An 18,646-nucleotide genomic window follows, 5' to 3' on the forward strand; every position below is an offset into this window, starting at 1 on the left:
GAAACTAATCGAAACTAAAACCAAAAACGACACAACTGCAACATTTGGAGCACTTTTTCACATTCCTAAAGATATAATATTATGTTTTAAATTGTTAATCGCTACGGCAGCTGTCCTAGATTTCACCATTTGTGCTTTTAAAATGAATAAATTTGGTTTACAGTGCATAGTTGAAACGTGTCCAGAAGCGCCGAGTGAAAAGCGAAGACTGAAACATGAACTGGTAAACCAATACAAGAATCCCAACTATTTGAGAACATTTTTGTCGAGATCTAAACCGCAGCAGGTTTAATAAGACACGGGGGCATTTTGTTTGTTTACAGAAGCGATTAAAACACCTATATAATTGCAGCGTTTCTGATCTGCTAATTGCCTTGCCTTTTAAATAATGATTTTGATTAGTTTGCAATCAACGTTTTAGCTCTAAAGCTGAATTAAAGGCTTCTCAAGATTAAAGATTCATGCATATTTGAGGGAAAAACTCATTTGAATAGGACCAATATTTAAAAGCAGCAATTAGACTGACCCATGTTAATAATAAATACTGTATATATTTCACATTCTGTATTTTTGTAAACATTAATGAGGCGATAAGTAGTTTAAAAATAGTTAGTAATGATCAATACTTTACTTTCTCGTCCCATGTATTTGAGAATAACTTGTTTTTCATTTCTTCCAGGTCAAAATGAGACTGCTTTGTGCTGTCTGTATCTAATTTTAAAGCAGTTTATTGCCAGAGAATCAGGGAGTGGGCTGTTAGGATGCTAGTTGTTGCTGTCTTTACCATGACTCCACTTTGATTTCTGAAAGTTGTGCACTTATAAACTAATTTCTGTGAATAATTAGGACATTCTGATGAGGTAAGCGATAGGGATGTAACGATATATCCAATTCTCTCGGTACGATATTATCACGATATGCATCTCACGGTACGATATTTATCACGATATTTTGGAGAGGCTGATGATATAATTGTAGATAGGACACGTTTCTGCTTTTAAAATGCCTTGACAAGTTTTTGGTGTGAATTATTTCCGTCATAATCCCAATAATTCAAATAAAAAACATATCTCTTCATGTTGTTTGCACTGAAATGAATCATGGGATATGTAGTTCCCAATGTTTATAAGATGTTGCGACTATAAAACAATGCATTTAAGCAAAGGAACTTGTAATTCGATATATTGTGACAGCCCACGATATTATTGTGAGACTTTTGATGATACGATATCACAATATTTTAGTTATTGTTACAGCCCTAGAAAGTGAAGAATAATTAAAATGAACTAGTTCTGTTTTTCATGTTTTTAAGATGGTAAAAAACAGATACAGCGCCTTTAAATTTCAAATATTACACTTCTTTCTGATCTATGTTATGATGTTGTTTCCTCGTCCAAAAAATGTAGTTGTATTTTGTTTCATTCACACACGTTTAACACACAAACCCTGCATATTTAGGCTGCTTCTTCTGCCAAACTGAAAAGACTATAATAATACACCTTCTTGTGATGATACAGGAAGTGCTCCAGTGTATTTATAAACTCCATACACCTTCACTAGAATCATTTGTGATGATTTCAGTCCTGGAACTGCAGCCCTCTCCCAGAATTTCTACTGAACAAAAGGTAACCCAACAACAGTAACAAAAGGGACCTGTGGGGACCTGACGCAAAACAGTGCAGTGCGGGACATATTTTGAAAGCTCAATGCTGGCGCGGGTTGGAGTGGAACTGCACAATGCGGGAGCGGACAGGTGGGAGGATAAACTGCAGTCCCACAAACTAAATATGAGTGTACAGTAAAATATACAAATGATTAATGTTTGTCTATCATACATCATTTGTTCTGGATATTTTATTTGGCATTAATAAAAACATTTTAAGCAGCCCAAAGATGCAGACCTGGTCTAATCTCACGCACATTTTAGACAATTCCTTTCTGCTTCTCCGTGCTTGATAGAGCTTAAGAAAGAGAATTTTCGGGCGGAAATGAGACAAAATATTGCAGATGTGGGCGGGAGCAGGAATGAAAATTACAATTATTTGCGGGCGCGGGGTAGTCAGGCTGGCACCACCTAGTGCATCCACTCAATTTCATTTCTCTCCAGAGACTAGGTCAGGAATCAGAATACACTAGACCAGGTGTGGGCAAACTAAGGCCCGGGAGCCATATGCGGCCCTTTAATCTTTTTAATCCGGCCCACCAAACTTGAATAATAATAATTTTCAGTGCCGTTTCAATAAATTGTAAATACTGTGGGACTTGCAAGACAGATATTTTGTTGCTTTACACTTTTGCTTAATGCTTTGTAATGATTTTCAGTTATGGGATATTTTAATAACATGGAATATTTTTTTTTTCTCTTATGAGGTGGATTACCAAAAAACTCCATCCATCTGCTCCTGGTCCGGCCCTTCCGTCAAATTTTAAAACCCTTTGTGGCCCACAAGTCAAAAAGTTTGCCCACCCCTGCACTAGACGCGGCACAGTGGCTGAGTGGCTAGTACTCATGCCTCACAGCAAGAAGGTTCTGGGTTCGATCCCTGGGTTGCCCGGGCCTTTCTGTGTGGAGTTTGCATGTTTCTCCCCGTGTCTGGATGGGTTTCCTCTGGGTGCTCCGGTTTACCCCATCAACCCAAAATGCTACAGGTTCATAAACAGTTGATAGTCATGGTCAGTTAAATCAATCAATTCAATCATTGTGTCCTTAGGCAAGACACTTCGCCCACATTGCCTAGTATGAAAGTGGTGTGTGTGTGTGTGTGGGTGGTGGTGGAGTGGCATGGCAGCCGCGCTTCTGTCAGTGTGCCCCAGGGCAGCTGTGGCTACAATAGTAGCTTACCATCACCAGGGTATAGAGTGAATGAATAATGCTGTGTAAAGCGTCTTTGGGGACAGAAAATGTCTGTGACAGTACTATATAAATAAAGACTGACTGACTTACTTACTTAGACGGTTCGCAAAAACCTTGGAAGCGCGAGTTTGGGCACCAGCCAATCAATGAAGAGCTATACATTCTGTGTTGGTAACGATTCCCGAGATCGAGGATTTAAAGCCAGAACAAAGAAAATATTTGGTGAATTTTATTAAGGGGAAAGACGTTATTGCCCTTCATCCAACGGGATTTGGAGCATTACATACGTCACAACCAAATAGCAGCGATTGTTTAATTAAAAAAAAGTACCTGCCTACCGTCGAGCGAACAAATCCTAATGCTGCGAGGTCAGACGGTTTCCACAAAGTGAAACCGGCTGATGAATCAGGCTAAGCGCGGGCGGGAGCGAGACTGAAAATTCTGTCCCGCGCAGACCTCTTCTTGGAAACTACCACCACAGGACATCACAAGGTGGAAGTGAGCATTTTGAGCTTTGGAAATGTAGACAGAGTAATTATAAAGAATTAGATTTGGACTTAGACAAACTTTATTGATCCACAAGGGAAATGATTTGGACACAGTAGCTCCCAGATCACAATATAATATAATAACAAAGACTAAAATAAAAATATAAATGGTAATAAATTCAAAATAAGTAACAAATATGGCAAGAAACTGGTCAAATAAGGCATAATTATATAAAACTATGTATGAAAGAATGACTCAAACATGTGTGAATGAAACAAAACACAACTCCAGATCTGTTTTTGATAAGATAACAACATTAAAACATGACTTAAAGCTCACAAGAGTCGATTTAACATAATATAGGACCTTAAATCTGTAAGAAATACTTATTGCTTGGAGGTGAAATGTTAAAATGCGTATGACGTAATCTGACCTGAGGCCCCGTGATGTACTTTACTGCCTATAAATCATAATAAAATGTTTAGTGGCTATGGCGACGGTTTGGGCGGGTCCCAGAGGAGCGCGATCACATCTGCTCCATCTGCTCCTCTTTTGTTTGTGGAAAAAATACCTCTTTTCTTTTTGACTTGCCCGGACACGTCTCCCCAAGCTGTAAATATTCAAATTACTGGGTTTAAGTTGTTCCGAGGACAAAACGGTGTTAAAAATATAATGTTTAAGATTGTAGTTTTTGGGAAATAGTTGGTTTCTGTCTCACAATGAGGTCACTTCCTGTGTGGGCCGGCGTAACCCTAAACCCCGACACATGTGTGTGATTCATAATTTATTCACAACTTCATGATGTAATATTAGATTAGTTCCTGTATGGTCCTGTATTTATAGTTTTCCAATACTGAGCACAAGAAAACATTTAGCTAAAGGTGCATTGTGGAACTTTTCTGGTGGAGGGTGTGTTATCTACTGATCTCTATAGTGATACTACTACTACTGCTACTACTACTATCACAGGTACAACTACTACTACTACAACTACACTACTACACTAGCTACAACTACTACTACTACTACAACTATCACAGCTACTACTACAGCTACTACTACTACAGCTACTACTAGTACAACTACTACTACTACAACTACTACTAGTACAACTACTACTACTAGAACTACTACAACTACTACAACAGCTATGACTAGTACAACTACTACAGCTACAACTACAATTAGTACGTCTTTAGTAGTAACGTCTACAACGACTACTACAACTATTTTTACAACTACTATTACAACTACTACTACAACAACTACAACTACAATTACAACTACTTCTACTATTACAACTACTACAACAACAGTAACAACAAATCTTTTCAAATCTTCATTTATAAAGCTATTTTAAAAACAAGTTTTACAAAGTCCTGTACAAGCCACAAAGAACAATACAAAAAGCATAAAAATAGCACACAAGTAGGTACACAAAAACAGACAATGATGCAAACAATTTGATTAATTATAATAAATAAATTTTTTAAAAATTAAATAAAAAGAAATAAGGAATAAAATCAAGCAAAAAACACTTAAGGAAAGGCATAAAAATGAGTTTTAAGAAACAGTTTACTTTGTTATTGCTTTGACTTGACCAGAACGTTCCACAGTTTGATCTCATATTTATCCTGTATGGTCCTTTTATTTATAATTTTTTCAATAATGTGCATAAACATATTGAGTTAAAGGTGCATTGTGTAACTTTTCTGGTTGAGGGTTTGTTATCTGCTGGTCTCTATAGTGATGTTATTGCTTTGATTTGACCAGAATGTTCCACAGTTTGACCTCAAATTTACCCATCTCCAAGTGTCTGTCAAATTTCCTTCATGGAGTTGTTATTGCTTTGTCTGGAATGCTTCACAGTATGGCATTAAACCTTTCTATCATCATGGAGACCAAACCAGATCAAGTTACAGGTCAGATCTGTGGAGAGGCAATCCCGCTCACAGTCAGAATGTCTGTTTTTCTAGATATATTTGAGCTAAAAAACACAAAAACAAAACACCTGTAATTGGATAAATGTAAGGTAGAGCTGTTTAATGTCACACTGCGGAACATTCCAGACAGAGCAGTAACATATCCGTTGAAAAAGTTACACAGTGCTTCTTTAAGTTTAATGCCATGCGACCGAATTACTCATCTTTAGTTTATTTTTTTCTATTGAATTAGAAAAAGCATTACTCGAAGTCCCGTTTCCTGTTTAGCCTCGAAGTGACCCTATGCGTGTGGTTGATGTTTATGCGAGCAGGTGGTGGGTAATCCAGCGCCATCTGGACGGACTTTCTCTGGAGTCCTTAAACTCACCACACATGGCACTACAACACATGTGAACCATCCGACCCGTCCTAAGCACCGTCTGAAATATACAGCATTTTGTAACAATAGCAAAGGTTATATAACAGGCTGTAATATATTATGTATGTACAGTGAGTGTGTTTAAGGTCCTATTTTATGCAGAAATTACTCTTGTGAGGTTTAAGCCATGTTATAATGCTGTTACCTCATCAAAAACAGACCTGGAGTTGTGTTTTGTTTCATTCACACATTTGAGTACACTTTTATTAGTAGTCTGTGTACATCTCCAAAGCTCAAAATGCTCTGTTGCACCTTGTGATGTAATTCAATCCAGTCCAAGTTCATTTGTGTAGCACATTTTACCAACACAAAGTCTCAAAAGTGCTGCACAGAGTAGGCATAAATGATAAAATAAAGCATACAATAAATAAATAAGCAAGTCAGTAAATTAACAAATAGAAAAATAGTGAATAAAATCAATAAAAAACAGTCAGAGGACCACGCAATTCTGACTCAGCATTGAAAGCCGGTGAGTAAAAGTGTGTTTTTAAATGAGACTTAAAAGAATCGAGTGAAGGGGCGCTCTTAATATGAGGAGGGAGAGCGTTCCAAAGTTTGGGGCTGACACAGAAAAGGTCCGGTCACTCCAGGGTCACCCCAGAGTCACCCCTGGGTCACCCCCGCTTTTGAGTCTCGTTTTTGGGACAAGCTGGAGCTGGCCCTCAGACTTCAGAGCATGTGGGTGTTGGGAACAATGAGATTAATGCTTATGTTATTAGGTTCTTTTTTCAGACCAAGAGTTTGTTTTCATACCTGACAGTTTCGACTGCTCTCTGCGGTCTTCCTCAGAGTCACGTGATGTTGCTGTGACGTGTCAGCAGATTTAAACAGGTTTTGGCGCTGTCTTTCTACCGGTGGAGGCAGGAAGACAGCGCCATCTGCAGTCCGACTTCCTCAGGTGCGTGAGAGTAAAAAAGCCCCCTCGTCCTGGGTTATAGTCCCAAAACCTGTATGAATCAGATGACTGGACACGTCACAGCAACATCACGAGACACTCTGAGGAAGACCGCTAGTGAGCAGTCGAAACTGTCAGGTATGAAAACAAACTCTTGGCCTCAAAAAAGAACCTAATAACATAAATTATCGGAAGACCAGATGAACCTCATTGGACCACCAAAAATGAGGTTAAGTCCGACAGAAACTGACCGCATCAGGGCACAAGGAGCGAGCTGTTTTTTGAGTGCTCAGTTTATGCAAATTAGCCATGTGGTTTTAAGTTTTGTTTCTGTAAAATGTAAACAAATATGCTCAAAGCTGTGTGGATAGGGAAGGATTGCAGACACAGAATCAAAGTGTCTGGACGTTTCTGATCGTTTCTGATACAGTGATTCGTTTTAGTGTAAACGTAACCTCAGATCAAAACTTTTTCTCAGCTCAAAATCCCTCTGTTGTCTTAAAAAAAACCTTTTGCGCCATTGAGCTCGGCCCATTGACTTGACATTTGACATTTTTAGATCCCGGGGCTTGAGGTGTATGGAGTTTAGAAACATGGCAAAGAACTTCCTGTATCCATGACATCACAAGGTGGAACAGAGTGTTTCCTGTTTGAGAGAAGAACTCAATGTGTTAAACATGTGTGAATGAAACAAAACACAACTCTGGGTTTTTTTTTGACGAGGAAACAACATTATAACAGATAATAACATAACAACATTATAACAGATCAGAAAACAGCTTAATGTGGGCTCTTTAAAGCGTCTGGATTCAAATCTGGACTGTGATTTTAATCTTGATTCCAAACCAAATCTCAAAATCAATTCACAGTTGGATTTTGGGTCAGAAACATCACATTTATATGTTTTCCAGCAAGTATTACACAACCCTATTAGAGCATTCTTGGGTCCCATTTGTCGCCAATATGAGCACCAGCGTCTATTTTTATCTTTCCTGCGTAAAAACCCAAACAAAGTAATTTTAACGAGCTTTGATTGTTGTTGCTCCTCTGCTCAGATTTCCCCTTCGTCTCTGGGGGAGGCTAGAATGGAAAGCTCCGCCCCCTCAGCTGGTGCACTGTGGGTATTGATGAACCAGAGGGAGTATTGATCGAGTTAGAGTCCGACTGTGCGTCCCACGTTTATGGAAAACACCAGTGCTCCCTGTAGCTCCCCGCTGATGTTTACGTGCGTGTGTCCGGAGCGGTGCACTGTGGGTAAAGTGCCATTGTGAGGTCACGGGATGATGATGTAATCTTCAAATGCAGGCGCCGGTCTTCCTAAACACTGCCCTACGACCCACTCCCACTACTGCCGTGGTATATAATGTCAAACTAAGTACCAACCTGCTTAAAGGTCTTATGTTACACAGAATGAACTCCTGTGAGCTTTAAGCCGTGTTATAATGCTGTTACCTCCTCAAAAATAGACCTGACATGTTTGAGTAACCCTGTTTTATTTTTCTATCTAAATCTCCAGAACTCAAAATGCTCTGTTCCATCTTGTGATGTCATGTAGTTGTAGTTTTCAAGTTAACAGACCTCGTCGCTGGAGAGAAATGAAATTGCCACGGTGCAGCAAGAGCTAAAAAAACAGAGGGAACTACATAGACCATGATCCTTTGGTGCTGTCAGTGCAGACCATACCATACGACTTTATTTATAAAGCACTTTAAAAAATGTACAGCTCTCCAAAGTGCTGTACACAAACACAGAATAGACGAGGACAATCACAAAGTCACAGTACAATGACTAAAAACACAGAAGATACTCAACAACAAGAAATGTACATTTCACTTGTTAAAAAGGCAGTGAAAAAAGGTGCGATTTAAAAAAAGATACAGACTCCTCCGCAGTGTTGGGGAGTAACAGATTACATGTACCGGCGTTACGTAATCAGAGTACAAATTATGAGTAGCTGTATTCAGTTACAATCACTGTTTCAATGAGTGGTAATCGGATTACAGTTACTTTTGTTGAAATAAATGGATTACACGGAGGTATGTTCCTGTTTTCACATTTTCGGCTAAACCAGGACTAAAACCAGGACTAAAACCAGGACTAAAACCAGGACTAAAACCAGGACTAAAACCAGGACTAAACCAGGTCTAAACAATATGACATAGTAGGTGGACATAATTGAAGGCAGCAGTGGTCTCATACAGAAATCATTTCTCTATCATTAATATTTTTAATATGGTTAAGGAAAGACTGGGCTTTTTGTGTCTTTCAGCAGATAAAACAACTTCGTCTTTGCTTCTCTACAGCAAACAAAAGTCTGTTCATGGAGATTTGGGCTTCACAGCCAATTTGAAGAGAACAAACAAGAATTTTCAGGATGTGGTTGGTACATTCATGTAGTTTTAAAAAGCACGACAAAATCAAGTCATCCAAAGTATTCAGATTACATTACTCACTTTAATGGATGTAATCTGTAATCTGTAGGGGAATACATTTTAAAAAGTAACCTTCCCAACACTGCTCCTCTGGTCTAATCACTAGTAAACTGGTTCCACAGCAGAGGGACAGCAACAGAAAAACCACAAAGCTCAAGTTTAGTCTTTGGGACTTCGAGCTGGAGCTGGAGCTGGTCTGCTGACCTGAGTGCGAGAGGAGGCGTCAGGGTGGATCAGGTCGGAGAGGTAGGAGGTAGTTAGGCTGCTACATGAAGAAATAACTGTTATTAAGCACTTTGCACTTTTAACTTCTTCTTCTTTTAAAAGGTCACAGTAGCATATTCACAATTTTGTATTCTGTACCTCCATAAATTATTACAGTAAATATCGTAAAATTATCGTATCGAGGGATTTTAATTTTGTTACATTCCCAGTCACAGTGCGTCTTTATGCTCCTAATACCCACCCGGATTAACTCTGACTCTTTGCAAATCAATCTCACGTTTTTAAAAGTAGTTACTGTCTCTGTGGTAAAATTGTACAAACACTGAATTGTATAAAGAGTATTTCCTAAAATGATTTGTGAACTGGAAGATAAGCCTTTATTTTAGCCTGGTCATGATTCACACTGACACAGGTATTGGCCCAAAGTGTTTTCTCACAGTCACACCTGAGAAAAACAGGTTTGTGGCTGTCGCTGCGGGTGACGGGAAACCTGGAGACGAGGGTTTTTACACAGATTAGCTACAGTAATGATTGAGAAACTAATTTAAAAGTGCACTGTGTAAATTTTTGCCGTGGATATGTCACCGCTCTGCCTGGAGTCTTCTACAGTATGACTTTAAACAGCTCTACCTTACATTTATTAAATTACAGATGGTTTTAAAGCTCAAAAATACCTAGAAAAACATGTATTCTGACTGAGTGGGGTCGCCTCTCCACAGATCTGACCTGTAATTTGGTCTGGTTTGGTCTCCGTGAAGACAGATGGTGAAATATTTCAGACAAAGCAGTAACATCTCCATGGAGAAAAGCATTTGACCAACATTTTAACCACTAGAAAAGTTACTCAGTGCACATTTAATTGTTCATCTGAAATGGTGAGAAGAGTTTAAAAAGAAAAACTACAAGAGTTAAGTTTAGGGCTGTCGTAAAATACCAAATAATATCCGGGGTGTTCATTTGTTTCAATCCCTTAACAGACCAGGCTTTTATTCGAGACCAGGCAACTATTTGGGGCAGGCAATTAATTCCGTCCTGACAAAAATCTTGTTCAGCAAAACTGGGAAAATATGGTACTCAAATTTTTTTAATCGGTATGACTATAATTGCCGCCTGGTCTCAAATAAAAGCAAGTGGTATTTCACGGTAGCCCTAAATTTATCTCTTGTTGTTTTTCTTTATAAACTCTTCTCACTATTTCATATGCATAATGGAACATGCGTTGTGCAATTTTTTTTAGTGGCTGGTCTGTCATATGCTTTTCTCCATGGAGATGTTATTGCTTTGTCTGGAATATTTCACAATCTATCTTCACGGAGACCAAAACAAAGCAAGTTGCAGGTCAGATCTGTGGAGAGGCAACCCCGCTCAGTCAGAATACATGTTTTTATTTGAGACCAGGTGGCAATTTTGGGGCAGGCGATTAATTCCTTCCTCACAAAAATCTTCTTCACTCATTTTTTTTTATCAGTATTACTATAATTTACAGTTTTTACAGCACGTGTCAGAGGAGGCGTCGCTGTTATACGATGGCCTGGCGTCTACTTCTTGCCGCCTCGTCCCCTTTGCCACAACTTTCCTCTTACGCCACAGCAGCTACGATCACATTGCTGCTTCCTCCCAATCCCCAAACTGAAGTAATATCACCAAAACTTCTAAAAAACTGCTTTCCATTTACTGCACGCTATGCCACTTCAAAATATGGATTTCACAGCAACATCATCTGTTCCTTGACTTTTTCAGTGAAGGTGAGGGTGATCAGACGCAGCGCAGAGAATAAAGCCTGTCCACTCCGAGTCACACAACCAGTCTGGTGAAGGCAGGACTGAACTGAAGTCAAACTGTGTCAGGCTCTCTGTGGTGTCACTGCACTAATCATGAGATCTTGGTTAAATAAAGCACAGAAAATGGGAAATGAGAGTTTGAGCAGCTCCTCGACAGCAGCCACAACGACTACTGGACTTGACTGCGTTAGACCCAGCGATTAATTGGAACCCGCCTATTATTTTGCATTTTATGGTACGCAATGAATCTAATTTGACTAATTTTCATGATTACAATTAGGGATGGGCATGATTAGTCGATTAATCGATAATTGATCATTAAGAATTTCATCGATTACGTTAATTTTAATCGACAAACTGAATGTAGGTTGCTGTGCGTAGCTTGACCAAACAGGTCTGTACATGTGTCTCTCTGCACTCAGAAGGAGCGAGACACAAACAGTGGGTCAGTCTGCAACGTACCGAAGTGCAAATGTGTATTTAACGATGACTTGTACAAGAAATTCCACGCTTTCCGTTGCGTTCGGGACAAGTGTGAGTCCATGTGCACAGTTTACAAAGCAGCACATATGTTTCTGTGTCCAGTGGGAAAAAGTTTTACCAGGTGAGAGTTGCACAATGTCGATGACGAGTCCTCACCTCCCTCCCCCCGTACGGTGTCCTGGTTTTGACAAACGCAAATCTGGTCACACTAACCTGTATTCCACTCAGTCATGTCTTTTAATCTGACAGAAGTTGACCGCATCAGCGACACAAGAGCTGTAGTTTTATCTTCGCTTAGTTTATGCAAATTAGCAATGCGGTTTTAAGTTTCGTTTCTGTGAGCGTTGCGCAAAACTGAATTAAACACATTATAATGTCAAACAGATTGATGTGACTCTAGAGTCGTTACGGTTTATATGTCGTAAAGTTGAATTTATTTATGCAGATTAGTAGTGCAGATAGTAATAATAATGATGATCATTTTAATATAAAAACGTGAATGATTAATCGATAATCGATCGTTAATTCTTCTGACGATTAAGACAATTTCATCAAATGTCCATCCCTAATAACAATTACTGCGCCGATCTGATACAAATGACGCAATCCAAAAAGGTACATTGTGTAAATTTCTTGGTGGTGGATCTGTTTGTCTCCTCAAAGTTCAAAGTAGTAGCTTTATTGTCAATTCAATCACATTCAAGAAATTCAAAATTATGTTTCTCTCTGTCCCATGCGGAGACAAGACGGGACAAACATGAACCTGCACCCACACAGCAAATGACATAATCTCTAACCATAAATTAATAAATTAAGATAAAAACTTTGATTGCTTTGCTTTCCTGTTGCATAATCTGGCATTCATTTACTCTCTCTTACATTTATTTAATCATACAGTAGGTGTTTCTTGTTGCTCAATACTTGGACAAACGTACTTTACATTCACCCTCACGGTCACCTCTCCACAGATCTGACCTGTGCCTTGGTCTGATGATGCCCCCCTGCTTGTCTCCGTGGAGATAGACAAGTTTAATGGCATACCGGGTAACACTTCAAGCAAAGAAATGACATCTCCATGGAAACAAGCATCTGGCAGACTCTCCGGGAGAAAAGTTACTGACTGAAGGTGCTCGGTGTAACTGGCGATTACTTCTTTTTACATTAAAGGTCACGTCTTACACAGAAGTGACTCTTGTGAGCGTTAAGCCGCGGTCTTCCTCCTCAAAAACAGACCTGGAGTTGTGTTTTGTTCATTCATGTTTGAGTAATCCTTTATTATTTGTCTGTCTACGTCTCCAAAGCTCAAAATGCTCTGTTCCAACTTGTGATGTAACAAAGCGGGTGTTTTAAAGTTATCATCTTAGACTTAGACGTAGACAAAATTTATTGATCCACAAGGGAAATTATTTGGACACAGGAGCTCACGCATCACAATATAATATAATAACAAAGAGTATAAATATAAATGGTAATAATAAATTCTAAATAAGTAGCAAAAAAGAGCAAGAGACAGGCGTCAAATAAGACATAATTATATAAATGTACATGTACAAATCAAAATAAAATAGAAAAATAAGTAATAAAATATAAAATCTCTGCTATAGAAGAGGAAGACAGTGCAATAAAGAACGAGTCCATTTTTGGAGACCCACACCCACCCGCACCCACGCAGTTCAGCACCACACCCGCCTGTTAACCCGTGATTTTATCAAAGTTCAACCCGCCCCCGCCCGGATCCGTTCACATTCCACCCGTTACCCGCCCGTGCCCGTGATAAATCACACACAAATTAAAATCATTCTAACTAAATTCACCCTCGCTGTGTGAAGGAGAGGTTTCGCAGGTCTTTCCTTCCTGCTGCTGTCAGACTTTACAACAAACACTGTTAACACTGAACATGTACCAGTCAATCATAACCATGTGCAATTATTTTTAAGTCTATTTTTAAATTATTTTAAGCTATTATTTATTATCTGTGTTACCTTTTCCTGCTGTTCTGAAATTGTGCGTTGCAACACTGGAATTTCCCCACTGTGGGACTAATAAAGGCATATCTTATCTTATCTTAAAGCATCCATCAGAATATGAATTGAAAAGGTACGACTTTAAGAATTACAATCACGAAATGAAATGATTTCGCTTTCTTCAGTACGAACACGAATTCACAGATACGACTCGACTGTCATCACTTCACAGCCTTTAGCAGAAGAAACATTCATGGAGATGCTGGACCTTTGCGGCACACACACCACAGACTGAACCATCACTAACCCAGGACTGATTCCAGGACTGAACTAGGAGTAAAATGGAACTAAACCATGACTAAAACAGGACTAAAGCAGAACTGAACCAGAGCTCACTGTCTGACGGGCTTGGAGGTGCGCCCTCGTAGACCGTCGAATGACTGCAGGCAAAAGGACCCGCGCAGAGTTCTGCACTGCACGGAGATAAGCATAGCCATTGCTCGATCGCACTTTGCGGACACCCAGCTTCGCGGGCTCGGAGTTCTCTCTCTCTTATAAGTTCAAGATTAGTCCTGGTGTAGTCCTGGTTTAGTCCTAACCCGCCCATGTGTAATAAGTACCCGGCCGCATACTGTAAAACCTGCACGTTTCAGCGACTATTTGCCCGTACCCGTCGCACCCAGGGGTTCCCGACCCGGTGCAAGACTCATCTACATTTTACCTTTAGTTCAGTAGAGATGGGCAATTCCAGGACTGAAATTATCCAAATGAGTCTAGTGAAGGTGTATGGAGATTAAAACACAATGTAGCACTTCCTGTATTACCACATGACATCACAAGGTGGAACAGAGTGTTTTCTGTTCTGTTCTGAGAAAAACTCTGCTTAAATATGCAGGATTTATGTGTTAAACATGTGGGAATAAAACAAAACACAACTCCAGGTCTGTTTGTGATGAGGAAAAATTATAATATAGATCAGAAAATAGTTATATGGACCCTTTAATTAACTTTTTTTTTTTTTGTGACCTCAATACTTTTGATTAATAACAGAAATATCCAGGTCTGAACCAAGACCATTTCTCCAGTTAAACCTGCAGTTCGACGTGATCAGGAATCTGTCACAGACTCGACAAGCCCCTCTTCTTCTTCTCCTGTGGAATTTCTCATTTCACTTCCTGGTTTGTGTGCTTTTTTGTTTTGACCTTTACGTGATCTTTGGGTTTGAGACCGACTCTGTAAATTTACTCTGCTGTAACACCTCGACTATATGTGCTCGTGTTTGCAATGAGACCAGTCACTGTGAAAGCAAAGTTTCTGTAGACTCATATATATTTTTTCATTATCTGTCAAAAATTCACATGCCATTACTACCTTTCATTCTTGTAGGTTTGATTTGTTATCTTTTAATCTGGGTTCCACCGGTCATGGAAATTCTGGTTAAAGTCATGGAAATTGAAAATGTCATCTTCCAGGGCTGGAACAGTCATGGAATTTTGTAAATTCAATGAAAAATTTGGAAAGGTCATGGAATTTTAGTATCTCTTTCATGCAACTACAACCACAGGCAGGCGCTACCTTTAGGCAAATGTAGGTGGCCACCGAGGGCCCCCAAACCTGGAGGGGCCCCCAACCCATTGCCCTCAGTGCCACTAACGGCCGAGGCCTCAGAGGAATTCGATTTTCTTTCAATATGACATTAAAGGAGAGTAGTATACTTTTTAACAATAATCATGAGAAAAATAATAATGATCATATGTAATTGTTCTAGCAAAAAAGTAAAACTACTTTCAGTTCTGGTTATCTAGTAGACTACCTGACTAATAAGACAAGTTTCCAATCCACCATAATTCAAATAAATAGAGATGTGCGTCTCTCAAAAACAATGGGGAAAAACAGACTATAAACATATTAAACAAAACAAAACAAAAAAATGGTGCATTATAGTGAGGGCCCCAAGCTCAAGTTCACCTAGAGACCCTCAAACTGGAAACTCCGCCACTGACAACAATGTTCTGTTAATTTATTATTGGGCTATTTTGATTAAAAGAGACGACAATAAATGCACTCACAGTATTTTGAATGTTAAAAAACTATAACACCAAACCATAAGGTGAGCGGAAAGGATTAACATTTCATATTTAGCCCTAAAAGTCTGATCAGTTCTACACATGTAGGGTGCTGTAATGTCAATGGAAAATTCACTTTAGGTCATGAAAAAGTCATGGAAAAGTTTTGAAATTTTGTCAGTGAAAAAGAGCGCTTTTAAATTAATTCTACACATTTTTACTGTCATAAAATGTATTTGCGTTGGATTAGTTTTACCTGTGGACCTTTGGTGATTTGTAATACTTGCGGAAGATGTTGAGATCTTAATCCTGTGTGAATGCTTCATGTCTGTAATTTGTAAAGTAAAAATTCCGCTGTAAATTACCTACTATATTTCGTCCGGTGATAATACTAATCCTGTGTGAATCTGCATGTCAGTGTTTATTGTTGTAATTGCGCACCTTTTCTATTTCTTTCTTTTCTTTCCGTGTTCTTTTCTCTTTTAGTGTCAGTAAAGACTTCGCTTATCCCGTGCGAATGTGCTACAAGTAACACAGAGGTGGGGCGGTAATTTGCAAATTACCAGGCATCCCCAGGTTCTGCTTATGCCGTGAACAGTGTTGGGAAGGTTACTTTTAAAATGTATTCCCCTACAGATTACAGATTACATACCCCAGAATGTAGTTTGTAACGTAATCCATTAAATTACTTAAAATGAGTAACGTAATCTGAATACTTTAGATTACTTGATTTGCTGTAGAGAAGCAAAGACTAGGATATCTTCACATAAAATGTTTTGTCTGCGAAAATAAAATAAAAAGCCCAGACTTTACTAAACCAAATTAAAAATATTATTGATAGAAGAGGAGACACGTCCACACAGCATGAATTAGTCCTGTTTTAGACCTGTTTTATTTCGGGTCTAGTCCGGGTTCAGTCCTGGTTTAGACCTGGTTTAGTCCTGGTATAGCCCTAATTTAGCCCTGGTTTAGTCCAGGTTTAGACTGGGTTTAGTCTGGGTTTAGACTGGGTTTAGTCCGGGTTTATTCTGGGTTTAGTCCGGTTTTAGTCCTGGTTTTAGACCTTGTTTTAGACCTGGTTTAGACCTGGTTTAGATCTAGTTTAGATCTAGTTTAGACCTGGTTTAGTCCTGGTTTAGACCTGGTTAAGATCTCGTTTGGACCTGGTTTTGTTTCCAGCAATGAGTGAAATTACCAAAAGAAAAAAAAAACAAAGAAAAGAAAAAATGTGTATAGCCCAAAATGTGAAAACAGGAAAATACTGCCCTGTAATCCATTTATTTCAACAAAGTAACTGTAATCCAATAATTACATAACTCTGGTACATGTAATCTGTTACTCCCCAACACTGGCTGTGAAAAACTTAATCAGTTCATTTTAAACAGTTTGCAGTGGTCCAAAGTTATTCCTCACTTACTTTATCATTCAGAGCGTCTTAATTATTCACTGTCATGAGTTTATAAGTGCTTTTCAGAACTCTAAGAGGCCAGAGCAGAGTTTATCTGGCAATAAAATGCTTGCTAATTCAACGTAGATTTCATGGGTAGATTGCTTTAACAAACAATATAAATAAATCCGTGAGATAAAAAAAAACACAGGGCCTATAAATACTACAGTGAAAGCCATGCTATTTTCTATAAATGTAAGTGACCACATTTCATAGAAAGATCGTAGATTACCAATAACCAGAATCCCAAATGGAGAAGGAAGAAGAGATAAATAGCTTTTGGCAGCTCCCACCTCTGATTCACAGCCCTAAAATATCAATGGCATCACAAATGAATAATGTTGGTTCCAGCTATTTCACATTTACAGAATAAAAACACTGGTTAAAAAAATAAAATAAAAAAATACCGCAGTCCATCCAAGCTGTTTATCTGAAGTATACACACTGCGATAGTCACTGATAATTAATATATCGATTTATCTTTCAATATATGAGCTGGAACTGTGTATTTTTGGGGCTCAGTATTTATCATGAGGACTTTTTTATGCACTACACTTAAGGCCGTGCAATTATTGAATTTTTATCAGGAGTTGAAACAATTTACAGCTTAACAAATTTTATTTTGCGATTTATTTATTTATTTTTTTAATATATATAATAAGTTTATTAATCTATTTTTTTAAATGTAGAGATTGTAGAACAGCTAGATATATAGTTTATTTTGGATACATTTATGTTTTTCTATGCCTTATTTCAGGTTCAAAGTTTATTTTATTCGTTTGTTGCTTTATACATCACAAAACTGCTCTAAGGTTCATATTTGTAGCCTATATTTATTTTCAATTTGAAAGTTTTGCATAAATTCTCAAGAACAAAGTGGGTTTTTTGTGAGAAATGCTGAATAAATGCATCATGTAACTAAAATAATCGTTTGACTAATCATTAAGAAGTTGCTGATACATTGCATTTTCAATTTGATATGATATATTTCACACCAATTCGGTACGACGCAATAAAATATAAAGGCTAAATCATGGGTGTGACACAAAAAGTCTTTGTTAAACCACTTCTTGTGCAAAGTTCATATGAAACACAAACATTTTAATCATCAAAACAGTGAAAATATCAAATGTGTTGCATAAAAAAGTTTCCTTCCTCTGACCAAGCGACAAAACAGTAGCGCTGTAACAAAATAATTTAGTAAACCTAAAATTACTCTTTGCGATATATCGATACAGCAGCTCACAATATCGATACTGTATCATCACATTAAACAATACGATATATTGTTATTTCAATATTTTTGCGCACCCCTAATTGTGATTTCAGTGTTGACCAAAATAATCGTGATAAAGTTTTTTTCCATAATCAAGCAGCCCTAACACTGGAACCTTTTGTTACTTTTATGTACTATAATATGATTTGAGGTATAGAGATATAAATAATAAATAGAGGTATAAATAGTTATCATGGGTGCTTTTTTATGTACTACACTGGAACTGGACCATGCAAACTCACTATGCCAATGCAAACTAGCTCCCAAAGTATCTCATTCACCTGTTTATTTATTGCACATAATGTTTTTTTATTCATTTTTTATCAGTATTGTACAGTCAGTGTTGGGGAGTAACTGATTACATGTACTAGAG

At 38.2% G+C, this 18,646-nt stretch overlaps 1 protein-coding gene across 2 annotated transcripts in view; it reads left to right on the plus strand.

Annotated features, from left to right (window-relative positions):
• The window catches only part of rps6ka3b (ribosomal protein S6 kinase, polypeptide 3b), a 140,201-nt gene that overhangs the window by 42,239 nt on the left and 79,316 nt on the right, over nt 1–18,646 (plus strand). The window lies entirely within an intron of this gene.

The sequence above is a fragment of the Boleophthalmus pectinirostris genome, unplaced genomic scaffold, assembly GCF_026225935.1.
Source record: "Boleophthalmus pectinirostris isolate CB_2022bp ecotype Guang Dong unplaced genomic scaffold, ASM2622593v1 HiC_scaffold_15, whole genome shotgun sequence".
In the NCBI taxonomy this organism is placed as follows: Eukaryota; Metazoa; Chordata; class Actinopteri; order Gobiiformes; family Gobiidae; genus Boleophthalmus; species Boleophthalmus pectinirostris.